General features: G+C 40.5%; 1 protein-coding gene and 1 long non-coding RNA gene across 2 annotated transcripts in view; one reads left to right on the plus strand and one right to left on the minus strand.

Moving 5' to 3' along the window:
* The window catches only part of LOC140701223 (uncharacterized), a 60968-nt gene extending 51219 nt beyond the window's left edge, over positions 1-9749 (plus strand). The window contains exon 2 of the long non-coding RNA XR_012080185.1: positions 9689-9749. This is a non-coding gene — a long non-coding RNA (uncharacterized lncRNA). The remainder of the gene's footprint in view (positions 1-9688) is intronic.
* LOC140701209 (trafficking protein particle complex subunit 9-like) overlaps positions 1-25667 on the minus strand; it is a 722564-nt gene that overhangs the window by 167618 nt on the left and 529279 nt on the right. The gene's annotated exons all lie outside the window — the stretch shown is intronic.

Consider the following 25667-nt stretch of genomic DNA (forward strand, 5'->3'; position numbering starts at 1 on the left):
AAGTTAATATGCTCCGGTCTTTTCATGTGTTATGATGTCACAGAGGAAACGGACAGGTCAACAAGGAACCACTCTGCCGTGATCAAGGAGCCGGGGAAAGGGATGGGCTGCAAGATGTATGAAGCAGCCGCATCTGTGCCCGTGCTTCTAGGCAGGTATCCAAAATCGCCTCGACAAGGTGTCAAACATTTGTGCCCACGTCCTCATCAACAGACATGTATTAAAGACAAATGGAAACATATAAAAGGCCAATACCCTTGCTGGGTACACCGTCCAAAGTGCAAAGTCTCAGTTTGACAACTGGCCATCTCGGTTCCCTGGGATTCATTCTTGGAGAACCTTAAAAACCACTTTTCTGTCTTCAAGAACTGCTGCATATTTGTCCTATCTTTGGCTCAGTGATGCAGCACGTTCAAGTGAACTTTAATGTCTGCACAGATTTGACTGTCTTTCTCCAGGTTCATTTGTCCATTCCAATGAGGCCTGAGCTAAGTTCATCCTCTGTAAGGTCTATTCCCTCCAGGGACAGCTCATTGAGCCTGCAATTAAAAGCCAAGTGAACAAGACTGTCCTCAGCTAAAAAGTTCACCCACCCTTCAGTGTTTCTTAATCTCCTCTCCTGACTAATTGCAACAGACTAACACCTCCCTCACCAAGATAACCAACTATGTCATTTTGTCTCCCCAAAGAGAAAGTAAGGTCCATAAAAGAGGAGACAACTACATAGTCACCTCTGAATTCGTAGCATATAGAAATGTCAATAAATAGAACTATGATTATGGCTTCTTTCCTTTAAAACCTTTCAGGTTATTTGAATGAGACCTTGGAAGAGAGGTGTTTGCTGTCCAGTATCTTGATCCACAAGACTCTGGAGGCCTTTTTCAGAATGGCTGTTCACTGATTCATTCAAAACACAACTTATCAATCAAGGAGTAGCTGTGGTTTTCTGCCAGGAGTTTGTGGTCACTCTCATGCCAGAACAGCTTCAAACTATATCCTTACTTTGGATTTGTTATTTTTCCCCTCTTCCAACAAAATTGACTTTCCTTACTTTCTTGTCTTGAGGAATTTTTTTTTTCCTATTTCACCCTTTAGTAAACCAAGATCCTCAGGATGGGCTTGGCCCATAATATGAACCCCCATCCAACTCCTAGTGTGAGAGGCCTGGGGCTCACATCTTGCCCTCCTGTCAAGGCAACTGAAAATCAGTTCAGGAGCGAACTAGCACCCGAGGGATTCTAAGGCTCGCATATCTCCCAGAAACCCTGCTTTCTCATTTTTCTTGGCTTCTGAGAATTTCCCCTCACTTTCTTGACAATTAGTTGTGCAGCTTGAAAGATGAGGAAGGAAGGTTTTATTTCTTAATCAGCATTTTAAGGAACTTGTGTAATGAAACTTTTCACGAGTTTCTAGAACCCTCCATTGCCAAGATAGAAAACACACTAGACATTTTCTAAATTTAGCTCTCATGTGCATTTTTTCTTTGCTTTTGTTTTCTTAACTGTTAACAGACATTTTTTAATTAAAAAAATATAAGGCCCCAAAAAGGATAGAACACTGAAGGGGCAAACAAAATTAAAGGGCAAAGACAGAAAAATGATAACTACTCTAAAAATTTAATATAATACATACACTATGTATCAGATCAGCACTTCTCAGTAACAGCTAATTGAAACATGACCATGAGGTAAAATTACTCTCCTGTCAGGACATGGCCAACAGAAAAAACAATTAAACCAACAAACTAATATCCTAAGTCTGGCAAGGTACAGAAGGCTACAAGCTAAATGTGTCTTCTTCTGGAAAAGAGGGAGATACACCGGCTCTTTTCTGTGGAGCCTGAGCCCACGGGAGGACGGTGAAGTGAGCTCTGTAAGTACCCAATTAGCAAACTGAGTGATGAATAAATAGACGTGAGCTTTGATGACAGAGCTGATACTAATATTCATTTGTCCTGTAAAGTATGACTTCCGTTCAGTGATCAATACTTCGGAATCCTCAGGAGTTGACATTATGGGAAAATGCACAGCCTGGGCCCAGACCTCCTCTTTCATCTCGTGACACTGCACTTAGATGTCACAAGGACACCTCCAACTCCACCTGCAAAGAGCTGACTTCATGGTGCTCCTCCCATAGCCGTCCTGCCCAGGGCCTCTGGTAGGGGGATAAGGTCTCCATGCCTCTCCCAACTCAGGCCCATCACTCACAGATGTGAATGGACCCCTCCTTCAGGGCCCAGATATCCTCAGTCACCGAGTCCCACCACCCACACCTGAGCTACCAGATACTCACTGACACTCACTCAGCACTGACTCTGTGCTGGGGACCACGCTGCACACTGCAAACGTTATCTCACTGGATCTCCAAAACAGTCCTGGGAATTGGGTACATCACTGCTCCAATTGATTAGATAAATTGTTTCACTTCCTTGCGTGCGTCATTCAAACTGACACGGCTACTGAGCCACAAGCCTGGGCCTGAAAACAACTTGAAACTTGAACACTGCTACACCTCGCAGCCACCCTACTCTGACTCATCACATCACCTCCTGCCAAGCCTTCTAAATGTTTCTAAGCATTCTACAAGACAAAAGTGAACTACGAGATCACCCCACTCTCCTACTTAAAATCTGTCAATGATGGTCCACTGCCCTTAGGAGAAAGCCCCACCGGGCCTGAGCAAAGCCCAACGGCCCAGCATCCGCGTTCCCTGCGCGGCCGCGCCGCCTCACCCACTACGCAGCTCTACACGTGCCTTGTCTAGGACAAGGATGCTGACTCCGCACAACCCAGGGCTTGTCTCACTAGAACAATGATCATCTTCTTCAGTGTTCATCTTCTTCTTTGCTGACCCTCAGAAAAATGTTTTCTCATGATGAATCAATATCTTTTTCCTTATAACTTCCCATCATTGATAATGAGCTCCCCCCAAAAGAGAGAAGACCTAATTGTCAGTCTCCTTATCTGTAAAGTGAGAATAACAAGGAAATATGTGAGGTTTTATGAGAAATAATATTCATGTGAGGCTGAGGGACAATTCCATCATACAATAAGCACTCAATATGTGCTTAATTAATATTAATAAGAATATATTGCATCTAGCAACCTTCAATCAATGTTTTATGACATTGTCCAACAGACTACTGACAAACTGTTGGACGATCCCCTTTGAGCAGATCAGCACAAGCGTACTGGGAGAGGTAAGCGCTGACTCCAGTTGCAGCTGCAGCCATCCAGCACTATGGGGCGGGGGCAGTTTGCTCAAGCTCTTACATGTTGCTTGAGCATTTAGTTGTCGTTATTGATTAAAGACAGGTGTTCTTTAGTCAAAGCTCCTGAAACTTAAATCTTCAATGATTGATGCAAATTAGGTTTCAAGAACAATACTCTCACTAGAAATTATTTGAAAATCATAGTCTTAGCTACTCCGCACATCAAAAGGGCATGTTCTTAATGTATCTGACTAAATACACCAAAAGGGTTGTTTAAAAGAAATTACGATGAAGCCATCCTGAATAAGCTCCAGTATCATCTGCACAAAGCCCCACCCAAGGGTCTCATTTCACATTTCCACATAGGTGTTCAGGTAGCTTAACTTGGGTCTTGGTTTCTTATAACACGGGGTGGGGAATAGTTGTGGATAGATTTATGTAGCAAATATATACCTAGGGTTTTTGCTGTTAAGGACTTCTAGAAATAAGAAGATTGATATATAGTCCCACCCATAAGAAACTCAGCATTTCCATTTACAGCAGCATTAAAAATAAAATGAGAGATACATTTAACAAAAATTTACAAGATTTGTACATTGAAATATTTGAAGTATCACCAAAATAAATTTTAAAAGATCTACATATATGGAAGACATCCCATTTTCATGGAATGATAGACAATATTATTAAAAATGTTAAGACTCCTCAAAATGATCTACATATACAGTGGAATCCCTAGCAAAATTCCAGCTGACTTCTTTGCAAAAATTGAAAAACTGATCCCAAAATTCATATGGACGTGCAAGGGGCCCAGGATAGCCAAAACAAGCTTGCAAAACAAGAGTAAAGTTGGAGGACTCACTTTGAAGGGTAATAAAATTCTATAGTAATATGTCACTATGATACTGGCATAAGTTTGGATAAATAAATCTATGAGACACAATAAAAACCCAGGGGGAAAAACTTACACTTACAGACAGTTTTCCACAAGGGGGCCAAAAACACCCCATTGAAAGAATAGTCTATTCAACAAATGGTGCAGGGACAGCTGGGTATCTGCAGGCAAAAGAATCAATCTGGAATCTGAACACCCATATTTTATATAACAAATAAAAATTAAAACAAAATAGATCACAGACAGAAATGTAAAAATTAAACCTATAAACTTTCTAAAAGAAGACACAGTATAAATCTTTGTGGTCCTAGGATAGGCTTTGGTTTCCTGGATGCAATACCAAGAGCACAATTGATAGAAGAAAAAAGCAGATAAACTGGACTTCATCAAAATTAAAACCTTTTTCTTACAAAGGATATCATCAAGAAAGTGAAATGACGGGGGAAAAGGGTGTCTCAAGTCAGAGAGTGCGTGCTTAGCAAGAAAAATAAAATAAATCATTACATCTAACTACATCCCCTGTAAAGAAATTGTTTTAATGTTTAAAAATATATAGTGAAAGACAATGTGCAGAATGGAAGAAAAATTTTGCAAAGCATGTATCTAATAAGAGAGTAGCATCCAGGATATATAATGAATGCTTACAACTGAACAATACAATAAAATAGACCCAATTTTTAAATTTACCACGAATTTAGATACATATACAAATGGCCAATAAGCATATGAAAAGATGCTCAGCATCACTAGCCAAATCAAAATCAAAATGAGATCTCATTTTACACCCACTAGGATGGTTATAACCAAAACATGGACAATAACAAATGTCATTCAGGAGGCAGAGAAACCTCATATGCGGCCAGGGGAAAGGGACAATGGTGCAGCTTCTTTGGAGAAGTCTGTTATTTCCTCAAAAGCTTAGAGTTATATGGCTCAGCAATTCCACTCCTATATGTAGAGTCATCCCTCAATACCCTTGGGTGGTTGGTTTCAGGAACCCCACACCCTGGATACCATAATCCAAGGATGTTCGAGTCCCTTTACAATCAGCCATCTGGATCCATGTAGTGGAAACTACAGATATGGCGGGCCAAATGTACAGCCAACAGAATGAAAACATATTCTCATAAAAAATTTCACATCAATATTCATAGCAGTATCATTCAGAGTAGCCAAAAGTTACTAACAATATCCATCCATCAATGAACGGATAAACAAATTTACCAAGAATAGACCCACAAACTTTTGGTCATTGAAACTTTGACAAAGGAGGTGAGAACATACAATGGAGTAAAGACAGCCTCTTCAGCAAATGGTGTAGGGAAAACTGCACAGCTGCATGTAAATCATTGAAGTTAGACTACTCCCTCACAGCATACACAAAAATGAATTCAAAATGTGTTAAAGAATTAAACATGTAGACAAGACACTATAAACCTCTTAGAAACAACCATAGGCAAAACATCTGACATACATCTCAGCAATGTTTTCCTAGAGCAGTCTACTCAAGCAATAGAAAAACAACCAAAAATATACAAGAGGGATCTAATTAAACTTACAAACTTTTACACAGCTAAGGAAACCGTAAGCAAAACAAAAAGACAACCAACCTATGGAATGGGACAAAATATTTGCAATAAATGAAACAGCTAGGGGCTTAATTCCCAGAATATGTAAACCGCTTTTACACTTAATAAGAAAGAATAACAAACAATTCAATTCAAAAATTAGCAGAAGTCCTAAAGAAACATTTCTCCAATGAAGACGCACAAATGGCCAGTAGGCACATGAAAAAATGTTCAATATCATTATCAGAGAAATGCAAATCAAAACTGCTATCAAGTATCACCTCTCACTAGTCAGAATAGCCATCATTCAGAAGTTCACAGACAATAAATACTGGAGAGGCTGCGGAGAATTGGGAACCCTCCTACACTGTGGTGGGAATGCAGTTTGGTGGAGCCATTGTGGAAAAATATATAGAGGTTCATCAAAAGACAAAACCTTGACCTCCCAGGTGACCCAGCAATCCCACTCCTGGGCATATATCCAGAAGGAACCCTAATTCAAAAAGACACCTACGCCCCAATCTTCACAGCAGCACTATTTACAATAGCAAGACATGGAAACAACCGAAATGTCCACTGACAGATGGCTGGATAAAGAGGTTGTAGCATATTTGTCCAATAGACTACTATTCAGCCATAAAATAATAATAAAATAATGCCATTTGCAGCAACATCAATGGACATGGAGAATGTCATTCTAAGTGAAGTAAGCCAGAAAGAGAAAGGAAAATACCATATGAGATTGCTCACATGTGGAATCTAAAAAAAAAAAAAAAAGAAACAAAAAGATAAATTTATCTACAGAACAGAAACAGACACAGAGTCACAGAAACCAAACTATGGTTACCAGAGGGGGGAGGGTGTGGGAAGGAATAAATTGGGAGATCAAGATTTGCAGATACTGAGTATGTAAAGAATAAACAGCAAGTTTATACTGTATAGCACAGGGGAATATATTTAATATCTTAAAATAACTTATGTTTAAAAACAGTATGAAAATGAATGCAGGTATGTTCCTATTTAACTGAAGTGTTGTGCTGTAGACAAGTAACTGACACAACATTATAAACTGACTAGACTTCAATGAAAATATTTTTAAATAGACTAAAACCAAAAAAAATGGAAAAGGATATTATCAAACAAAAAGAATAAAGTACTGATGCAGGGTACAATATGGATGAACCTTGAAATTTTATGCTAAAATAAGCCAGACACAAAAAGCCAAATAGTGCCCTTTAAGGTGAACTGTATCTAAGCGTTTACTGTACTACTCCTGTAAATTTTCCGGAGATTTGAAATCTATCAATATCTAAATAAATTGTATTATGCATTAAAAACTTAAAACGCTTCCTCACAGGAGGGCTTTAATTATTAAATTTAGAAACGCATATAAAGCTCTTGGAACAACAATTTGCAAGTCCACACACAGTCACTGCTGTCACTGCCACTCAGAGGGTGGTGCCAGCGCTGATGAGAGCTGCCTCCACTGACTCCCCTGCAGAAAGGAGTGAAGGCCTGAGCTCTGACAGGCAGGGTGAGCGTGAACCTGAGTCAGACACAGCCACGTCCCAGACTCTGCGTTACCCAACTTTCTTAAACAAACTGCAACATGTAATGTAAACACGCTAGAGGGATGTATCTTACAACACAGGGAATACAGACAATGTTTTACAGTAACTATAAATGGAGCATTTTTGTACACCTGAAACTAATATCATATTTTAAATCAGCTATATCTCTATAAAAAATTAAAAAATATTTTTAAAATGTTATCACTTTAATATTCAATTCGGTTTTTATGTAACTACTAAACAGCTTAGAATATATAAAAGCATTTATTTGTGCTGTTTGTTTACATATTTATTTACATTCAGACTCTTGCTAAAAGAGAATTTAAACATTTTTTTAAACACAGCTTAACAACCATAACAACAAAAATGCAAAACGGAGAGTGAAGAGAAAATGGACATTCAATACTTAAGTGAAACCAGGGGGAGATAAACTCGTAAAAATGGATTCCATGAAGTCAGGGCAAGTGTTAAAGGCCGACTAGAAATTCAGCTGTAAGATTCTTGGCAGCTAAAGCAAAAAGATGATGGGGCGGGTGGTAGAGCATGTGCTTAGCGTGCACGGGGTCCTGGGTTCAAGCCCCAGGGCCTCCACTAACAGATAAATACATCTAATTACCTGCCCCCCAAAAGAGCCCCAAAGAAAAGATAAAGAGAAATTTCTTTCCCAAAAAACTCTGATATTAAATTTGGATTAAATACTTAAATAAAAGATAAAAAGAAAAATAAAAAAGATAAGTGACACTGTGAAGGAAAACCCCAGCTCGGCTAACAAGCTAAGTCACAAATCTAAGTGTGATAAGTGTCGGTTTACTGATCTAAGTTTTGCTGGGCTACCTGGTAAACCTGAAGTTTAGTGTCAGTTTACTGGGCTAATAAGCTAACATGTAAATCCAAGGACAACAATTGTCAGTAACGGGATCTGTTCCAAATTGATAAGCTTAAGTGTACTGATTCCTTGCTTTTTGTTGTTTGAGCCTTATTGGCTAATAACCCCATACTTGTAATTAACCCTATAAAACCTCATGTGCACGTCTTGGAGGTGCTCAGAGCTTTGGAAAAGAAGCCCCTCTGAGCGCGCCAGCGTAATAAATCTCAGTACTCCAACCCTCTGAGTTATTCTTTTTTCTTGGCTGGCCTGTTGTTTCCATAACAACACAAGCGATAATGCCCATGAGATAAATCTGCGGAGGCTGCTGTCAGGTCCCCATGTCTCACGTAGGAAAATCTGAAACATCTTTCTCACCACTCAGAGTCATCATAAGCCCACCCCACACCTCCCGCCGTTAAATGCAGGAGCACAGGTAGAGCCCGACCTTTGCTGTCTTTGTGTCATCACAGTGAGACAGGATGGAAGGGGAAGAGCACAGCCATTCAAGGAAGGCCACAGCAATTAACATCAAAATGTTAAAGGATTCAACCCCCAATAGGCCTTGAGGCTCAGGATGAAGAGATTTAACTTCTAGCAGATCTTGAGATTCAGTAAACATCCATTGTAATAGTAACGTGGTGAATAACATGCCCCAGGCACATGGCAGTCCCAATGATAGCCACAAAAGGTCAAAGGGTGGGAAATTGCCAACTCCCTGGGAATCCCAGCCCCTTGCCCTAGGGCTGGCCCTTCTACTTATTAGCATATGAAACCACCAAGCCCAAGAAAACAAGCAACACAGCGCCACCTCGCGGTCACCACTCTCTCTCCCTCTTTGGGGAAGGCCCAAAATCTGTGGAGTGTGTACCTACTTCTAATATGAGCATCAAACCCCCACACATCTTGACGTTTCTCTTGCATTTCAATGTATCTCTCTGAATAAATCTACCTTTACTCAACACTGGCTTGCTCTTGAATTCTTTACTGCATGAAGTTAAGGAACAAAATCTGGTGGGGCACATCCCAGGGGCTCAACGAAAGCCTGGGACACACCCCGTCTCATGCCCAACGTTTTTTATTCTTGTATCAACAGGACTGGGCTGTGAAGCGAGGTCTGAGGCCACAGCTAAGGGACAGGATCAGCCTCCAGGGCTCCAGTTGGTGCGCAGTCTCTCCCCCAGCATGGGTCTTGGGGTCTGCCCAGTTCTCTGTGTTTCTCTGTTGTGCTGACTCCCCAGCCATACAGCATACTCCTAGGCCTGTCCCCACAAAACCCCTGTCTCCAAAATACAAGCACATCTTGTCACAATCCTCTTGTTCAACAAGGAAATGTACAGCCCACTTTTTTTCCTCCCCAATAAAGTACCCAACTGTCCTCGCTCCCATCACACCACTCTTTTCTTAGTGAGAACTCTGCACTCGCCACACCCCATCCTGAACACAGGTGCCTTGCTGGCTGTGACCGAGATGTTTCTTTCTCACACAGCCTGCGTCCTTTCACTTTCCCCTTGTTACTTTAAAAAAGCCTTTCCTGAGTCACTCACCCCTCTGATTCTGAACTAACAAAGTGCTGAGTTTGCAGTCACTATGTGCATAACTCCCAGGTTTTGGCTATGTTTCCTTCGCAAGATCTTCATTACGGAGCTGCATCAAGAAGTTTAAAGAGGCTATTCTTACATCTGAGTGGAGGAGCCTGCAAAAAATTTAAATGGCTTTGAAGAGAGAGTTAACCAGGGACAGAGATGTCGCGGGTCCTAGTCAAAAGTGTCATGAGGCAAAATGTTCTCCCAAGGCTCAGAGTGGCTTCTGAACACGGAGTCGGCAGGGAGGAGGTGACAGGCAGTGAGTAGGGTGAATGATACAGGTTACGCTCCCCCAGCTGGGGAAGAATAGGTTTTTTCCAGTTTTCCAAACAATTTCTTACCACCTTTTTCTATTATTGTCACATACCATTTCCAACGAATTAAGCATATCAATGTCAGTCATTTGGGCCACTTGGGAGAAGCTACACGATGCCATTCACAGGGCTGGGGCATGACAGCCACACCAGTCTAGATTGAAAGAACAGTTGGGGTATTTGCAAGGTAATCACGGGCATGCAGCAAACTCCCCAGCTTCAATGACCTCATTTCAAAGCTGGGGCAAATAAAACTACCAAGCAAAGTGCGTGATGATTATGGCCCACATCTGTTTACTAGGTAAGTGCCTGTGAAAGCTGCCGCTTAATGGGGAATGAGTACGATCAATGAGGCCCTGTCTACCTGGCCACACGCGCCCTGCCTTCCTGCCTTGGTGCAGCAGCAGAACTTGTTTAGCTGAGATGAACACCCCCAGAGCAGCCCCGACGGGAAAGCTCCCAGCTCTGCACGGCGAGACGTGTTCCTTTCCTTCTCAGAGCTGATCACAATTTGCTGTCGTCTGTTTTTATGTTTATCACTTTTGTAACTGTCTCTCCTCGGAGTTTTTGCTCAAGCAGCACAGGGCCAGATGTGTCTTGCGGCCTGCCGGATACCCTGGGCAGGGAAACAGCCGACTCCATATCTGGCTCTGGTGCTGAACAGAGAGGGGAGAAGGCCCAGGGGCCCATGCTGAACCGAGGCCACTGAACCCAAAATTATGGTCTGATTTTGGGCAAATTATACAATCTTTTTACCATGAGATTCCTCATCTGTCCATGAAAATAACTGTCCATGGCACATAGAGTTACAAGGATTAAAGGAAATCACCAAATTCATAACCTAGCCAAGGGGCTACAAGTGCATCCTCAACAGACAAATGCTGCCTTTACGGCTCTGACACATGCTAAGCGGGGTGGCCCCACACAGTGAACGCTGCTAACTGTCAGTGAGTTAAGTGCTTCATGTGTGCTATAATACTCTTTAGATCTTACAACAATCCCAGGAAGAAACGAATATTTTCATGCCCATTTCACAGATTCACCAACAGGTTAAGAGAGTTTGCATTCTATTCCAAGGCCCTGTGGTGAAGAAATGGCGATTTAAACCGGAATTTGGGCCCAGGCCTTGGCTCCATCTCTCTCCCATCCACCTGACCACTTGCCTATGAATTCCACCTGTCCAATATACAAGTTTGCAGCCAGCCAGCTCTTAAATGCAATGTGTGCCACCGTTTGTCAATGTTGGTTAAATATCATAAACTGTTCTCAGAAACCACTACAGTAAAGAAAGCTGGACTTAAGGACTTCTGCATTGCGTTCTCCTGTAATGTGCAGAAACCCTTCCCTACACCTCCAAATCCAAGTGTATGCTTCCTCCATGTTTATGTTTGCACACGGCTTATTAAAGCAGAAGGTACCTGCAGTAATTCCATCTCGGTTGCTTTCCAAGGTTGCAGATTATCCATAATCGGTCTGTGAACGAAAATACTACAATGTGAATGAGAATACTGCAACCATGACAGTAAACAAAGAATACTGAAACCAAGTCATTAAAGGCTGCCACCACCCCCCAGCTAGGACAGGCCTGCAGCCCAGCTGCTACAGCAACTCACAATGGTGTCATCTGAGCAGACTCAGAATAAGAAAGGACAGGCTACTGGCCCGAGATAGCTAGGTGCTTGTCTAAAAAATGAATTCAGTGAGTCCAAATATTTGCTTCCTCTCATACATACAAAAGTACTAAATCCTTGAACTTGAGATACCTGGCTTTCTTTAGATAACAAGCAATCTTTTATTGTTCCAACAACCTGGTCTTTGTTGTAAAGCTCCTATATATCCTAGCTCTTCCTCAACCTCTTGGGAACAGTCCCTCATAGAGTTCTGTGTGACTGTCCGCTCAGCTCGAGTCCTCCCGCCAAATAAAACATAACTCTTAACTTTTAGACTGCACATGTATTTCAGTCAACAGTTTTGGACACCATGAAGCACCACAGCAGATTTCTCTCCACCTGAACTCTCCGAGTAACCGGAGCCTTGGTACCAGCAGTGGCCCTTTGTGCCCATCCGCCTCCTCGGGGAGTCCAGATGAATTTGGGTGAGTCTCTCCTGGTTCTCGGATCTCACATATTGGTTGATGATCCTAAGTTTTATCTGGCGGTGTATCCAGGTACGTGGCCCTCCAGTTGAAAGAAACTGAGGTGAATTACCCACCCAGTGGAGACATACTGGGTGGGGCCTGGTTGAAAGGTAATAGGAAATACCCACCTTGAGGATATGTCCAAAGGGGGGCTGGTGGAAACATATGAGGAAAATATTCACCCAGTGGAGACATCCCGAGTGAGTCCAAGTTGAAAGACACTGGGTTCAGGACTGAGTGGTTAGGTAAGAGTCTGGTCTAATATTTTCCTCAATTTGGTTACCTCCATTGAATTTTTCAGGATAAAAGTAAAACTCTTATGAGGAAACTTTCAACTCCAAAATTCGGAACATCCTCCTGGCTGGTGACAGCTTTCTCGGGTGACAGAGAGTCTTCCAGGATTGGTAGAGACAAAGGCTTCATGCCACAGAGTTGTCCCTGTGGGAAATCTTACTAGCAAATTTATTTTGAGAACCCGACCTTACAATGGGGAATAGAACTTTCAAAAAAAAATAAAGAACAGAAACGAAAAGAAAAGAAAAAGAAATGACAGATTGCCAGTCTCCAACTATTACCCCAGCCAGGTTTATGTACATACAAAACTTACAACATTAATTGGGAATAAGGAAAAAAAAAACTTACTCTGAAAATAACTAACCAGGACTGATAAAAGCATTTTTTGGAATTCTGAACTTATAAAAACAAAATCCCCTTTAGGGGGAACTTGGATTTCTCTTCCTGTGTCCTTGAAATGTAAATGTTTTATCTTTCTCTGTGTGTTTTAAGTGTGTGTATGTATGTATATATATGTTTAGTTTATTTTTTAAAGGAAACCTTGGACTCCGCCATACAAAAGTTTCAAGTATTGTGTACATATGGTGGCCACGCAAATAAATTGGGATTCTAAGCAATTCTTTGATTGTACCAATTTTCAGATATTTTGTCATCTTAAACTTTGTTGCATCAGCTTGGACCACAAAGTCTTTTAGCTTTTGGAGAGTAAACCTTTGAATTTCATTTAGGCAACACCCCGACTCTCATGTGGAAGGGCCTCTTCATCTTATTGGTTTAAAATCACTATATATATATATATATATTTGTATATAATTTGATGGCCATATGATGGATTTTTTAATTTGGAAAAACTTTTTAATTGGTGAAAGTTTAAAGAGATCTCATTATAAACAGCTGTATTATTGGTATCTATTAAAATCAAGTTTAAATGTAGAAAAATATATCTAATGGTTAACCTAAGAACTTAGTTAAAAAAAAAAACTGGTTTGAAAAGCTACATTTGTGTTTTTCCTTCCCGATAAATGTTTCTAGATATGCTAATAAAAATTTAGGATAATTAATGTTAATTATGTTGAATAACTGGAAAAATGATTGTAAAAATGTCGAAAAAAAATAAGTGGCTTATCCCAAAAGGATAAATATTTTTATATGGTTATTTTGAATCAAATAAATAAAATGAACATTTTTGGATTTACAAACAAGGTTTTGATACTACACAACGTAAAGTTAAAAAAAAAGGGCCAAAGAGTTCACCTACTCCCCCCCAAGATTAAAGTTCAAACAAGTCCATTTTATTTACCACAGTTTAAAATATATGTATATATAGACTGAAATACTTGATCAATAATTGGGATAACAGACCAATTAATGAAATTAAAAACTGAGAAGTGCCTAAGCTCTTTGGCTGAAACTTGGGCATCCTAGAGACTTCTATAAAATTATATACAATGCACAAAAAAAAAAAAAAGGTTTCTTGCACTCCTTCTAGAAATAAGAATTATTGATTAAACTTAATAAATATAAAAATTAAAGGTATAAGATTTAATAAAATTGAGATAAAAGTTTGTGAAATTGGTATATTTAAATGGTCTTTATACAAAACTTTTGCTTATGTTGTGGGATACATATGTTTCAGAGGAAAAACGTTTCTCCTTCTTGGTATTATGAGGCTGGGCACATATCTGTCCCTCTGAAAATATTAATTGAACAAATTAAAATAAACCAATATAGTTACATAAGCCTTCCAATATAATGTAAAACTAAAAACTAATTTGAGTGGCTAATAAAAAAATACAGGTTTACCCTGGGTTTAACTTATAACACAAGGAAAAGGGACCTTACTAAATGCATTATGCAAGTTTTGGAAGACATAATTAAGTAAACCTTAAAGTTTTATTACATGGAATTCTTTGTTTACAGCTCTTCTCACTGATACAAAAATGCCAATTAAGGAGGTAAAATTGGGTCTGGGTGACAGAGCAGTTATCTGGGGACCTGGAAGTCAGTGTCTTTGTCTTGCAGATCAGAAATATAAATACAACAAACAGTGACCTAGAACTGAGCCTAAATAGCTCAACGAAATAAAACTTAAGGCCAAGAAATTTTTGGCATATTAGAACTCAGAACTCTGACGGGTCCTTCAGACTTTGTGAAGAAATTTTAACTGTCTGTTTCATAAATAGTAAGCCTTAGTGATTTGAGCAAGCAAATTCAGCTTACTCCAACTATTATTATACCTATCTTATAAGTAAGTTTTAAAGTGAAGCTATGAGATCTCTAGCTTTTGTCTGATTATAAGCCTGTGTACACATTATAGAAGTGAGATATTTCTACTGCTAAAGAAAAAAAAATCAAAGTCAAAGAGCTCTGCTTAATTGACATAAAAATATAAGAGCTTAAACATTAAGAATTTTTATAATAAAAACTGAACAAATTGACTTTCAGCGTCATGTGAATTGGAAAATATTCAATATTAAGATAATATTTGATATTGTTTAGTTTAAGTATGTTCTAATTAATATAGACATCTTTAAAGTCATCAATATTATGTATAATACCTTTACTGTACCTAGGTTTAATGAAAGTCAAATAAGATCCTGTTATATCTGTTGCAGATTTGTTAAAAAAAATAAAAGTAATGTGCTGTGGTAACATTTTAAGTAAATTAAATGCAAATGAGATGAGAGCTTTGGGTAAATATTTAAAATATATTTTTAAAATGTATGCTTAAGATAATCTCTAAATGTTTGGTATCTTTAGATTCTAGTGTTGTGCTAAATTAAGTTAAATTACAAGATTTTATTAAATAGCTATGCCATTTTCAGATAAAATAACATTGAAATACGAATTAGTTAACATTTAACTTCCTCTTACAGTGAAACTAAAGGTGTATAGAAATATTAATATATGATTGGTGCCACACGGAAATAGTCTCTATTAGTAAGGGAATGATCTCAGTATCTTAGGAAAGTAATATAAATATGTAAAGGAAGATATAAGAATGGAATTATATTTTGTTAATGAAAAATAGTGACTTTCTCCTGAACCTGGTTACTTCTGAATGGAAGAAAAATAAGGGACACACTAATATAACTATAGAAAGCTGTGGAAGGCTTGTGGAAAAGGAACCCCGAGGAAAGAGTTTTGTACATGGTCAGAATTGGCTAAGTTTAGAAACAAATTGGGCAACGTAAATGAATCTTAGAAGTAAGCTGGTACAAGATTAGAATTGTTTTTCTCTCTGTTAAGAGGAAAAAATTTTCTTAAAATGTTAATCCACCTTCAGTAACAGATTGTAAAACTTCTTATACCACTTAGCTGATCTGTTCTGCCTTTACATTTGACGTATTTTCTTGTTAATGAATTAGTACTACTTTACAGTGATCTATATGTTTATCTGACCAAGTGTTCTGAAATCTTTCAAAAAGCTCCCCAAATATAAAATTCTAATTAATTAAATAAAAATTAATTTAATTAATTAAAATTCTTTTAATCTCCAGTTAAGTTTGGGATGCTACAGAAGGCCCCTGAAATATCCCAAAGAGAGATTTTAAACTATAAATTTTCATTTGGCATTTTAAATAACATGGAATTGTCAAATGAATCATAAAACTTCTAAGGTTATATTGAATGAGACAATATTATTAATATAGATATTGTAGAAATTATATGGACTCCCTAAAATTCTGGTATATCTGAAATGTTACCAGTGATAATTATGGGTATAGTGAACATGTTTCTTTATTGATTATAGTGTAATGGTGTTTAACCATGCTTTTAAATCTTTTGTCATTTATAGACAGTTAATTGTTTTCTTCTGATGGTTTTGCAAAATGCTTTCTCTTCAAGGAGATTTACTGATTTCTAATAAATTTCACACTATAGCAGTGAACTAAACTGGGTAAGACATTTTAAAGTTCTAATGAAAACTCTCATTAAAAGAATTAGTTACATGGGACTGATTAACCTGTTGAATATGGTTATAATTTTTGATATTGTTTGAAATACTACTGGATTTTAACCTGTTTCCCAGACATAAAGAATCTCTTCTCCTTAAGCTAGTTACGGTTCACAGCAATTTGATAAATTATACCTATGTAATCACACTTGGAACAGTTATCTTTTCTCTCTATCTGATCCCTCAAGAGACTAAAACACTTAGGTCCCCAGTGGCTTTATCAAATTAGGGAGATCATCTCCTAACAGATATAGGAGTATAAAGGTATTTTAAGGATTTTAAAGAGAAAAGAATTTACCTAAATCTGTAAGGCAGAAACCCATGAAAAGCCTTGACGTGGCTTTCTTGGCCTTAGCAAACCTTAACATTCTACCCTGAGACTCCGTATTAAAACTTCCAACACAGCCAATTTAAAAAAGCCTATATGATCAAATAATCAGACTTAACTTGGAAAAACTTAATCTTGATTTGGCTATATTTGAGAAAACTGAGGGTAACTTAAGAGAGAAAAAAATTATATTTTAGTGGATATTAAATTCTAGTTTTGTTAATTGAGGTCCATATTTACTAAGACACTTCCCAGATCATTCCTTGCTGTTATGTCACATTACTGTACAGTTTAATTGAATTATGAAAAGGATACTCTAGGTTTGTTCTGAAGCTCAGTAATCTATCCTTGGGTAAAGTTCCAATGCCTCATGACCTGCAGCCAGGGGATTATACATACTGCAACAGGCATGACTTAAAGAACTGTCTCCAACCTGAATGGAAGGACCCTTTTTCAGGTACTCTTAACTAGACCATACAAACCAAAGCTGAAGGAAACGGAGTCTCGGATTCATTTCCTATCAGAAACATCCCCTGCAGTGCACTGGCCTATCGAGCGCTGCTCACCTTAAAACAATGCCCAAATGGAGAAAAAGCTACCAGACCAGGATGAGAAGAAGACGTCATCTGAGCTAGACAGCTGACCCAAGACACCGGACCAGGACTGTATACCAACTACTTTGATAATTTATCCAACCTTTGATTATGAACTACTCCACTTGTTAAGTTTATGATAAATTACCTATGTCTAGTACTTCTGTGTTACCTTAGTGGGTTTCCCTACTCCAAGGCTCTAACTAGATAGCCCTCAGAAACGTTATTCTAAAAAGAAATTATAGTTCTGTTTAGGCCACTGTTGATCTTACAAAGTGGGAGATTTCACCTGGCCAATTAATACCTGCTCTGACCCTGACCATAAATATGAACTTTCTCATAGGATCAAACTCAGAAACACAAGCAAAATTTTAACCCAAAAATACAACTTCTCGACTATTAAATTCTTACTCGTGACTTTATTAACATTACTAGCTGTATTATTTATATTCTGTCTATTTTACAAAATTGTTGTCTGTTACATTTCCCAATGTGTAACTAGGCCCACAAGATTGATGATGGCTAAACATCTTGAAGAAACAGATGAAATTTATAACCCTGAATAAAATAAATATAATAGTGTGATTCTAGGTATGGAAATGAGCAAAGAAGGGTTAACACTTTCTGGATCATAATAGACTAGTAAGACAGGTGATCCAGATAACTTTTAGTATCAACAGGGCCTGATAAAAAAACTAACACCTTGAGTGGCAACTCAGAAGATTCTTCACCTGAACTAGGAATGAGCCATCCTAGCACCGTGGGACAAAATTGGTCATGAAATGTCTCTCAAAATATTGGTCGAATTTAGGACCAAACGGGAGCACTGTGAATGAAAATACCACAATGTGCATGAAAATACTGCATCCATGACAGTAAACAAAGAATGCTGAATCCAAGTCATCAGCGGCTGCTGCCAACCCCCAGCGAGTACATGCCTGCAGCCCGGCCTGTCAGCCACTCACAGTGGTGCCATCTGAGCAGACTCAGAGTAAGAAAGGACAGGATACTGGCCCTAGATAGCCAGGTGCTTGCCAAAAGAATGAATTCAATGACCCAGATGTTTGCTTCTCACCATACATAGAAAAGCAGTAAATACTTGAACTTGAGATATCTGGTTTTCTTTAGATAACAAGCAATATTTTATTATTCCAATTACCTGGTCCTTGTTGTATGCTTCTATATATCCTAGCTCCTCCCCTACCTCTTGGGAGCAGTCCCTCAGAGTGATCTGAGAGGCTGTCATCCCGGCTCGAGTCCTCCAGCCAAATAAAAAAAGCCCTTAACATTTAGGCTGAACGTTTATTTCAATGACGTTCCAGAATAGACACAACTCATCAATTCTGTAATGGAACACACTGAATCAGGAACCAAAAGCGTGTTTTAGTCCGGAAAATCTCCAGGTTCCTATTTCTTCCTGTCATTATACAATCCCTCCAGAACTCATTAATTTGCTGTCTGCTCCTCTGGCAACCAAACTCATAGAAGACTCAACTCAGCAGAGCGCCCTGCTGGGGAGAACACCCCACAGAAGCACTGCAGGCTGCCTGCCCTCCTGCACGCTCTGCTCACCCTTGGTGTCCACCGTGGAGACCAGGCCAACAGAGCTGTTCCTAACAGCTACAAAGTCAGACACGTTAAATAAATCATTTTATTTTATATGATATTTTACGTATATACACATCTCTGAAAACAGCTTTGCAGAAGCTCAAATCTTCAACATCAATCCCCAAAGGCAAATCCGGTCCCCAAGGGGAAACAAGACTTAAGACGACGCTAAGGCCTCCAAAGTCCTCTCAAGGACCGTCAACCAAACTGCCTGCAGGTCTGCAGCTGCAGGCGGTTACATGTCTGCTTTTAAAGCAACCCCTTCCTGCCCTCGGGTATTACAATGTCCCTCTAAGCCCTCCCGTCTCAGGGTAAAAGCAGCCGTTGCAGAACCTTGCAGGGAAGCACTGACAGGACTGGACAAAGAGGATCAGAGCTAAGCTAATACTTCTGATGACACGACCTTGTCACTGTGTCACTTTACAGATGAATATATATAGAGAGAGATGTGGGGTGATATTGCTCAAAGTCACACAGCTAATAAGTGGCAAAGTCTATAACTCTGTTCTTCCCTTTGGCGTGACACCCCAGCTGGGACGCCCACAGGGTTCTCTCATGCCTGCCTGAACAGTCCTCTCCTGTCACTCATAACCCACCACAGGGTCTGACCCTAGCCTGCCTTTTCAGCATCTATTCCCTCCAGTCTCTCAGGAACAAGGCCGTTTGGGCCACTGTATGACTTCCGGCTCCCGGAAACCTCATTGCTCAGGCTGGTCTTGCCTGTGCATCCGGCCCGCTGCTCAGAGGCTCTTCCTCCCCTGCAGGTGTAGGTTTCCAATCTCCGCAGGGACACCCCCTCAGGGGAGCCCTCTTCTCGCTCTCAGCACGACAGGTGTCCCAGGCCACATCCCGAGCTGCCCCATTAGGACAGTGTGCGCCCAGATCTGTTAATCAGACCAGCAGCATCAGAGCCAGGGATTATGCCCGGGCCACCCTGCAAAACTACTGCCCGCCTCACAGCCCCCAGCCAGCAGGTCACCTGGAAGTCACAGCAAGTGCCCCACCCAATCCAGAAGCCTCTTCATTTGCCAGCATCGCTGATGACTGGTTTCCAAACTTTGGTCAGTTTCGCACAAAACAGCACCTTCAACTGTGAAGCAGAGGGTTTCGCTTCTGCTCCCCATCCTTACTGGTTATGTCAAGGAAAACAAAGAGGCCTTTTCTCAACACTTTTATAAAGACACCCTCCCACCCACAATACTCATATGCTCAAGAGCTTTGGATCCACGTGATTTTTTTTCTCTTATGATAAGCGGCTCAAAACACTGCAGGATTCCTTCTATTTAGATGGTATTTGTACTCAGTTTATCGGCTTTAATCTGTTTTTGTCTCTCTTTTCAATATCCCTAGCAGTTGCCACCTCTTAATCCCTTCAGCAGCCTCCCTCCCAACATCTACTCTAGGAAATCAGCTGTGATGAGGGGCCCTGGGGCAGTCACAGACGATGCAACTAAGGCAAAGAGAGGGTCCATAATTTGCCCGAGAAGATCAGCTTCAACCCCCAACAATGTGTGTCACGTCCCTGTGTTTAACTCTTATGCTAAGCAAGATAACTTTTCGTAGATTATGGTTATAAACAGATGAGGTATAAAAATACATACAAGGACACATATCTACTCTAAGATGCTCACTAACTCCACTATTTTGTTTCTACTTATTTCTATTAAAAAATATTAAGAGCCTCTGCAGTCAGTATAGCAAAATGTTACTGGGCTTTAAATCCAGAATATAGAGGTGTTAATTGTGTCCTTACTCATACTTATTTGTATGTTCACAAGACAGAATTATTTGAAAGTCCCTCTCACCTCCCCCTATTCACTACTGGCTCTCACCTGAGCTCCCAGACCACACATCTAACAACCTTTCACTTTACCCACAGCTGAACTCATCAGTTTTCCGCAGAACTCCCTCTGCAGCTTTCCCTCCTCAGAGCACAGAAGGACCATCATTTAACTCATTAATCCACCCAGAAACCTGGGCCTTACTCCATCCTGCATTCACAGACAGCCTTCATCCTTTCCTTTTTGCCATCTAAACATGCCTTCAATATGTTCGCTTTTAAACACTGACCGTCCCACCGCTCAAGTGGAAGCCACCAACACTGCCCACCTGGACTCATGAGTCTCCTAAGTGGCCCCACAGCCGCTCTCCCTTACTTGAGACAAATGGGACTGTGTCACTCCCGCGCTTTTTGGACTCTTTTCAGACCCACTCTTCTTAGAAGAAACTCCAAGTTCTTCACCAGGTGAAAGTCTTTGCCATGAAATTGTCACCTCAGGGAGGGCAGGACCCGCCCTCTCCCCTCGGCCCCGCCCTCTGGCAGAGCATCAGCTTGGGAGGACCTGCTGAGCTACACCAGCCTGTATTCTAAACCTGGTCTGAGTTCTTAGCAAACTGCTTCACTTATCCATACAATTCCAAGGTAAATTAGAAAGATTTTAGATGTTGAGCTAGACTATTGATTTTGGGATTTTGCACTAGCAACCTGCAAGGACATATTCTAAAGATTCTGTCTTCTTAAAACCACACCCAGGTTAAAGGAGTATTTGTGGAATGTCTTCGGAGGAAAAGGGACTGTACTTTTACAGGCTTTATGTTTTATAACATGAACAACCCGGACAGGGTCACAAATGGAACCGCCTCACAAGTGACAGGAGACAGGTGAGAGGCACAAAGCAACAGGTCGCAAAGTTGATTCTCCAGCCCCCCCAAAAAATTCCTGAAACAACCAAAAATTCTGAATTTTAAAAGTAAAAGAGTATCATATAGAGAAATGAAATAAATAATGCTCTTCATCAGGGTTTCAAGATCTCACTCCAGAGTTTTTAGCAGGCCATACTGAATCCTAGCACAGAAAAATCAAATGGACTTGTAGTGAGAAAGTTCCAGGAAAACTGCAGTAATTCCTCCACTTGTGTAAAGACATACACTCACCTGCTGAAGGTGAATGTAGACCGCATTCTGGATAAATTCTGAAGCTTCCAGTCTCCGCTTCTGGATGCCAAGGACATGGACAGCTTGGAAGCATGCTTCTAACTCAGTCACCGGCATTTTTACACTGCAGGGGAAACAGAGGCACCCAGTCAAGGGCAGAGATGTTCCTGTCGTGTCTCACAGGCCGTGCCTCGGGGATTCAGTGCCCTGCAGCAGCCCGGCCCCAGGCAAGGACCAGCAGCGTTTTCCACCCAAGCAGGAGGGGCACTGTGCTTGAGAAAGCCCTTCTCCGATGGGGGCAAGAGGGGCTGGTGGGGTTGAGTGAACCTATAAATGCCCACAGAAATATGCCTGCATTCATTCAAGTGATGCAAACAAATGTAGCAGGCTATTTAACAAAATTTCAACTGTCAGTGGAAATTTTGCCATTCCTTTCCGCATGTCCACTGCACTCTGAGACAGGCTTAGGCTCTCTTACACCTGCAGCTCTGTGCAATAGTTGTGAAGTCATTTTACTTTACAGATACCACGGTTCTGCCCAGGGTGATATCCAGCCCAGAGAGGTGGCCCAGGCCAATTTAAAGCTATGTGGCTTGGGCGCGGGGACAATTACAGGAGCTGGTTCCGGAGCCAGGCCCCTCCCCACCTCTGCTCCCCTCTCTCCCGAGGCCCCGCTGCCAAGCACTCAGGCTCCATGAACTTATGTCCTACTCTTCTACTCTACTCCAAACCCTTTTCCTTTTCTTTTTTTCCCTAATTATTCCCAGCTGGAGTGATTTTTCAATCTCAATATCTGAAAAAAATTCCTGCAGCCGAAAAAGAGGTCTCCAGAGGTCAATGCCCATATGCTGGTTCCTGAAGAGAGCCCCTGGCTACAGGGACCCTCACCAACACTCACGGGGCATCAGAGATGTTGCAGGGTCGGCCACCCCCAACAAGAGTTTGCTGTCACCCCAATGCCTGCACAGCACCCCTGCTCACAAAATATAGTTGGTCCACTTATCGGTTATTAAGAAGCAAAAATACAAAATTGCTCATGTTTCTTACTAAAATTATCTATGAAGCTGGAGAGGGAATTGTAATAAAATATAACTGTTTTTACCCTATGTTAGATCTGTTCCTTTGGGTTTAAACCTGTGCCCTGTTTCCTAGGCTCAGACTTGGTAGCTCTGCACCATTTGAAAAAGAAAGTTGCCTTTAGCCTGAAATCTACAGGAAAGCCTATTCTCCTGGCCCTGATCTTTAAAAATGTTAGCTCATCTGCACTTCTGTAGAGATGGCAAGTTGCATACTAGAGAATAGCCTTTGTTTTTTTGGAGGTTTTACAGGGGTACCATGATTTGATCCACGTGGACAGCTGCAAGAACAGCGGATTCAAAGGACAAACAATTCATAAAGCAAGAAGTATGCAACAACCAACCACAACCCCGCCCCTTTTTAGTATAAAAGGAGACTGAATTCTTACTTGGGGAAGATAGTTCTCCAGGACATCAGTGTGCCGTCTTCTGGGTCTGCCAGTGTTGCAAGTGAAGTCACTATTCCTTGCTCCAACACCTCATCTCCCGGTTTATTGGCCTGTCATGCGGCTAGCAGAACGAGTTTGGACTCGGTAACAAAATGACTGCATTGGAGGTAGTATGTCTCCAATGTTTCCTTGTTTCCAATATGTAACATGCACATCATTTATGATCTAGTGCAAATAATTCATCAAAGACAACCACAAAAAGAAACTATACTCACCTAGCTATCAACATTGAAGTCACAACCTGTCAATTTTATATGCTGTTGAACAACACAATGGAAAAACTTAACATAGGGAGTTGATTCCACGGAAATAAAATTATTTCTACTCCTTCAATACTTTTTCTTTTCTTTTCTATTTTATTTTGTTTTGCTTATTGAAAGGAAAATAAAAGTCAAGTCATTTTATTTCACGTATTTTTGTTATAGCTACATTCTTTAAATACTACAAAGAGATTTAAATTGCAAAAAAATTGTTCATATATTAGTATAAAGATATATACACAATCAATGGGGATTAGGAAAGGAATGGACATTTACTAAAAATCCACTGCAATCCTGTCTTTTACAAGCATATCCTGGAATATAAGCTGTATGATCCAGGGGCCCCACCCCCATTCTCACTGTTGTGTCCCTTAGTAATCAACTACTAAGGCACCAGCATAGAATCATGTGATCAGTATTTTAGGAATAAATTAGGGAATTAGCTCATTCAATTCTAAAACAAAAACCCTAAAATAAATACTGAACTTATTTACAGATAAAGAAAATTGGAACCAAAAAGTAGTTATTTCCCCAAGGTCACAAAGCTAATAACTGATAAAGACAAGATTTGAACTCATCTGCCTGATTCTAAAAACTAAGGTGGAAATCCCATTTGACTGGGGAGGGTCCAGCAGCACAGCCTATCACCCTATCTTTGTTCAGATCTAGCCTTAGACAGCCTGAGACAGCACCCCATTCCTATTGAACTTGAGGGCAAATGATAACAATAAGGATTTTATATCCAGTAGTTTGTTAGATCTCATTTATATAAAGTGTCAGCAGGTCAGCAGAAAAACTCTGGAAAATATGAGTGGGTCCAGAGCTTTCTGCTGATTAGTAACTCAGTCTCTCAGGACATAGTGACCTTCCCATGAGAGGCCTCATGGACATAAACTAAAGGCAGCTGAGCAATGAAAACTAACAAGAACCTGGAACTCAAGCAAGAAGGTTCCCTGCCATCCCCCACCCAGTTGCCTCTTCACCCGCGTGGACACGATGGCAGGAGACCCAGGTTCTTGTCCAAGGTACATCATCATGGATTCTCATCCATAAAAATTTATGACTCTATGCTGTCTTATGTCCATTAAAACTCAAATATGATAACACCAATATCTCAGCAGACTATCTATGTCTCCACTTCCTGTCTTCTAATAGGAGAATAGTTTTATGGACAAAAAGCAGAAATCCAATTTAAAAAACCATGCACGAAGCCAGGTGAAATTCTGCTTAAGAGACTGCTCTCACGCTCAGTAAATGAAAACTCAGTAAAAGTGGTGCTTCTCCCTCAGCAAATGGGAGGTAGCCTGATGTGTGTGTGTGTGTGCACGTGTGTGTGTGTAAATCAAATACAATGAATTCTGGGATGTGTACAGTTTTTTTTAAGTCACTGTCATTTCATGGGAATGAGCCAACATTTAAATAATTTGAATCTAGTGTTCTGAGAGAGTCTCAGGCTCTTGGTGGAGGAGGTGAAAGGGGAGAGTGAAGGAGAAAAGAGGTACATGAAGCAAAGAAGTAAGAATACTGCCAGGGAAAGGCAAGACGTTAGTTTTGTTCTTCCTTGCACCACATACAATTTAGGGACTCGCTTTCCGCTGATGACTTATCGAGCATTGAGTTGCAGGAGAAGAGGGGACAGCTCATTGCTCACTGAGCTTGTGACTGTATGTGGCATCTTATAGACACAAATCATTTACCCTGATCAAACACTCTAGCAGCAGGCTGTAATTCTCCTGTTTTGAGAGACAACAAAGCAGGAGTTCAAACAGGTTGCATAACTTGACAAAAGTCAGAGGTCCAGTAAATTAAAGAGGATTAATTCAAACTCACATCTGAATGCAGAGTCTGATCTTCCCACTCCCAGGACTGGAAAATCCTTAACACAGGCTCCCCAGCTCCCCTGCTTTGTTCCTGGCACCAAGCATTTCCCATGGCAATGGTCACCATTTCTCACAGACACAGCGCTCTGTGCAGCAAATGACCTTGATCAGACCTTGATCATCTACCTGCCACGCCCACC

The sequence above is a fragment of the Vicugna pacos genome, chromosome 14 (assembly GCF_048564905.1).
Source record: "Vicugna pacos chromosome 14, VicPac4, whole genome shotgun sequence".
In the NCBI taxonomy this organism is placed as follows: domain Eukaryota; kingdom Metazoa; phylum Chordata; class Mammalia; order Artiodactyla; family Camelidae; genus Vicugna; species Vicugna pacos.